The 4,718-nt window shown below is 45.9% G+C and overlaps 1 protein-coding gene across 1 annotated transcript in view; it reads right to left on the minus strand.

The window, feature by feature from the left end:
- The window catches only part of ARHGEF9 (Cdc42 guanine nucleotide exchange factor (GEF) 9), a 69,444-nt gene that overhangs the window by 63,698 nt on the left and 1,028 nt on the right, over window positions 1-4,718 (minus strand). The window lies entirely within an intron of this gene.

Consider the following 4,718-nt stretch of genomic DNA (forward strand, 5'->3'; position numbering starts at 1 on the left):
AAACCTAGGCAGTGATGAGAGAGAACGAGGAGCACTGCTGCACTCATCCCCCCCTGCGTTTTCTCCTACCTAAGGGGTACAGACCACAGACCACCTTTGCTCAGGCCTTCGGAGGACCGTTACCCGTCATTTCTGCACAGCTCCACAGTCACAGGGCACTACAAGAAGGTGCAGTCAAACCTCCGCAACCCCAGGTTTGCCCTTTAGCTTAGCTTAGTAAACATAAGGAAAGAAGAGTCACCGCTGTCGAGGTGAGAGGAAATGTATTCTGGAAACTCAGACCATCTCTTGGTATCCAAAGAGATTAAGGAGAGCTTTATAACAAAATAAATCCCCTCCTCTACCGAGGATGGGTGCCTTCCGCTGTGCCTCTTTGGAAAGATTTCACTGCGCTAAACATCCATAAGCTTTCATTTTTTTATTTCTTTTTCAGTGGAACTATGTGAGAGCCCAAACACAATGCCATTCGACTGCCTGCGCTTGGAGCGTTTGGATCTCACTCGGGCCATTTTGGAGACTTGATGTTTGGCTCTGCAATCAAAACTTTGTTTGGAGACCCACGGTATTTTCTAAAGGAGACGTTAAGGTATGACAATCGATCCATTTGCAGTACTGCAGTATTATTCTGGGCTGTAAATTGCTGCCTACAAACACTAAGCCTGGTTTTTCTGAGCGGCTCTGGACGCTGGATGTGCTGGAATGCAAAAACTCATTCGAACCACATCACGTAAAGACAGCCCAAGGCTACGCCAGCCACAAAGGAGAGAAGAGCAACAAGTAGCATCACCACTACAAAGTATATGAAATCCTGTTTAAAATTGCTGCTCGTTTTGTTTTTTTTTTTCCCCAAACATAGCTCCCACCCTCTCAGACCCCTAAAAGTTGACAGGGCATTCAAAGACACTGTGCAGCTAATCACAAGACTGACGGGTGCACCCCGTGGTTGTCCAGCAAGCTCACTTGATAACAGGTGCTAAAATACAACATAGATACCTTCATCTGTCCTAAACCCAGCTCATTGTTCAGCCTTAGCCCTAGTTCCGGAGTCCTCATCCGCCTCTCTAATGACTTATGGGCTTTCCTAACTTTCTCCCTGCGTGCAGCAGCTTTCTGTAGGAAACCATTCACCGTTGCTTATTAGCTCCAAATTTCACTTCACCGCTGTTGTGCTTTTTCTCTTCCCCAAAACGCATTGCTTTATCATCCAGTTTCTCCTCAGAAGTTCCTGTGCTCCCAAAACTCTACGCCTCTCCTCTCCCCCCCTTTCTTCCAGCCAAGTCTCAAGCCGGTAAGAGGATAACTGCAGGTGTTATGCACGGAGATAAACAAATTCTTGTACGTGCCAGCAATTCAAGTGCAGTTTTTGTTTGCAACCCTCCCAACTCTGCGTGTAAAAGAGGCCGAGGGAATCAGCAGGTTACTGTTTTCCTCTGCACTTGCAAATGGGATTTTTTTTTCCCCGCTATGAGATTTTGCGAGTGCCAAATGCTTTGCCAAAGATTTTCATATGATCTGGCTGGAGAGCATGAAGCGTCAGACTTCTCGTTGTAAACTAGGTTTCCAGCCCAGTTTTGTCCTCAAAAGTGATCCAAATGACTTTCAGAGGAATCTGACTCTGCAGGGATCTTCTGCTGCACCCCCTGTTAGTACCTACAAGAGCCCTGCCGTCTAAAATATCCTGAAATTAATCCTATTTGGCTCTACACCTGCCTGCTCTGTCCTGTCATCCCTCACTCGAACTGCTTTTCAGCCTTTGCTATGCAACACGTTGTTCCCTTTCCCTCCTGCACTTGCATAAGAGAAATACAGATATAAATGAAAGCAATTATTTTGCAAGTAAAACTAGAACCACCCCGGCTAAATCAGGCAGTTTTCTGGCATCGTCTTAAAAAAGCAGCGCTCAAAGTACAACAGAGAAAAAACCCAATCTCCTCATTATGAAAGAGTGATCAGCTGAATGAGAAATACAAGGAAAAAAATGGAGAGAAGAGCAAAGTGAAAAGTGTTCAGGTTAAACGGTCCTTGACGGGACCCTGAAAGGAGCATAAATCCACCGCGATGGTCCTGCGAGCAGAAGAGAGGTTCCAGGCACCTTCTCCCAAGGCCCCAAAGGCTCTGCAGGCATCTGGTTCAAATTTCTTAGCAAGACAGACAGAGAGTGAAGGGGGCGGGTGGGGGGAGAATATGCCAGAATAGAAACGAAGAGGCAAGCGAGCGACCTCAGCCAAGAGAGGAGAGGAGAACATGACAGCCCAAATGGCAGTTGTTTTCTCAGCGGAGGACAAGCGGCGAGTGGGCTGCCTCGCGCCAGCGCGCCGAGAAGCGCTGCGTGGAAAAGGCGGCTCTCTTTTGTAAACCCGAGCGGTGAATTTTTTCCCCTTCAGCCCCACTTGCAGAGCTGCGGACAAACTGTGCCAGAACTCCGCTTGCCCAGTTGGTTGTTTTTTATTTTATTTTTGAAATCCCTGCTACTTATTTTTCAATATTTATTGTCATTCATGGCAGCAAAGCCATGCAGTTTCCCCCTTTGGGAGCACATCGGTTGGTCCCAGGGCAGGTGGTTGGTCCCAGCCCACACTGAACCAGTGTCTCACAGACAGAATAACTGTTCCGGTCTCTTACAGAGCTGGTGGAAGGATTCATTTCGTTGGAATAAACTCAAACTGTGGGGTTGCGACATGAGACAGAACGGGCAAGAAACCTGCCTGGTAAAGCCATCCTGATCCTAACACCAAGGTTTGTTCCAGGATGTTGTTCAGACATTTCTGTACAAGTCTGAGATTCATTTATTCCTCTGCTCTGTTTTTTCCCAGCTTCCAAAATCACCCTCTCAGCCTTTGAAAAGTGTAGGGAGAGGTGGGAAGTTCAGCCAAGCTGAATGATCCATGGTTTTGGGCCTTAGAGTAAATGGGCTTGTTTGTTTAGTTGTTTGGTGGGGTTTTTTTAGAAAACAGGACAGCAAAAGGCAAGACTGTTACGAAACCAACCGTGAACGGTATGTTTACGACACCACACAGAAAAGGATATTAAATCTTTTCCCCCTGAATCGCAGAACAAAACAGTACTGGTCAACGCACTGAAAAGTTAAACTGGCCCAGAATATCTCAGTCTCCAAATTAAGCAAAAATAATCAGACAGATTTTTCTAACTCAGCCTTCGCAGCCAGCGACACAGATGAGATGTGCTGGCGACACAGGTGAGAATATTTTCTGCAGTAAGATTATCATCTTGATCACACGGGATACAAATCCATTTTCCAAACTCGTTATCTGCCCTGGCCACAGCATCACACTCACAGTGTCTTATTCAACAAATTACCAAACACTATTTGTTATTCTGGGCCAGAGTAACAGCATAAACTTTTTCATTCCGGCAGCCCGGGTTCCAGTTCCACTCACTGATCTCTTGCTCTTAGCGCTGGCCAGACCTAGGAGAGACACAAGAGCTGCACCGGGAGTACCACAGGGGAAAAAAGCAATGGCGCACTGGGGAGGCAGCAGCGAGCAAAGGTCGGGGTTCCCCGTCGGTGGTCGCTGTACGTCACTAGGAAACACCCAGTCACGCTTTTTAACCCAATTTTCCTAATCCATATGGCTATCTCCCCAGATGAAGCCGTGTAATCAAACAGGGATGCTGATGATGCGGGGCTGCCGAAAAAGGGGAGGGTAAGAGAGGCAGAGAACCAAAGCAAACATGGCACCTCCTCGGGACGCGGCGTGATCTTCTGTGTGCGCTTCAGAGAGAACAGTCTTCCCCTCGACTGCCACGGAGGTTGTCAAATTGCCTGGGAGGCTCAGAGGGAAGAGTCATCTTTCACACAATTTTACAAGGCCAAAGAAATCTTAATTTTTTGAACCATATCCCCTAAGCTTCTCAAGGCATTAAATCTCTGATCCCACCTATCGAACCCTGCGCAGAAGGGAGAGGAGAAGGAAGCGCACAAGGTCAAAGACGACGTCTGGACTCCCCGAGGAAGGCTCGAGAGCGCCCAAATAAAGTGGCAGGAGTTGACAATAGCAAAAAAGGGCATCTTCTTGTCCCTTTGCTTTCTTAATACATACTGAGCAAAAAAATGAAGTGCTCAAATCCTTCTTATTTGTGAAAGGTGAGATCACCACTGGAGGTAGCTGGGTACTGCAAAACCTGCTTCAGCAGAAAAACAGACACAAGCAGAATAGTCCCTCATCCCCTCAAAAAAAAAAAAATTTAAAAAAATAACTAGAGCTGGTCATGGAGTAATTACTGAAGTAATTTTACATCCAAAACTGCTGAAGTGTCAAAATGCAGCACTGCTTTTAGAAAGGGGAGGGCTGACACCTCCCCGTGCGACGTGCAGACCAAAACTTTCTGACACTGATGAAATAACCAACAATGGACAATAGATCATAGGTCCTCCTTCTTAAGTTGTAATATAAAGTACAATAATGTCATTAAAATCTAGTCTTATCATCTTGTCTTTGAACTTGATGGTAATTTATTTTTGAGATAGAGATATAAAAGTGAATGATTACCTAGACTATTATGGCATAAAACAATACACTAAACCCATCTCCCGACAAAAAAAAAATTAAAAAAAATAACTAGAGCTGGTCATGGAGTAATTACTGAAGTAATTTTACATCCAAAACTGCTGAAGTGTCAAAATGCAGCACTGCTTTTAGAAAGGGGAGGGCTGACACCTCCCCGTGCGACGTGCAGACCAAAAAGCTCTTCCTAAT

Source organism: Charadrius vociferus, unplaced genomic scaffold, assembly GCF_000708025.1.
Source record: "Charadrius vociferus isolate BGI_N301 unplaced genomic scaffold, ASM70802v2 scaffold506, whole genome shotgun sequence".
Lineage (NCBI taxonomy): Eukaryota > Metazoa > Chordata > Aves > Charadriiformes > Charadriidae > Charadrius > Charadrius vociferus.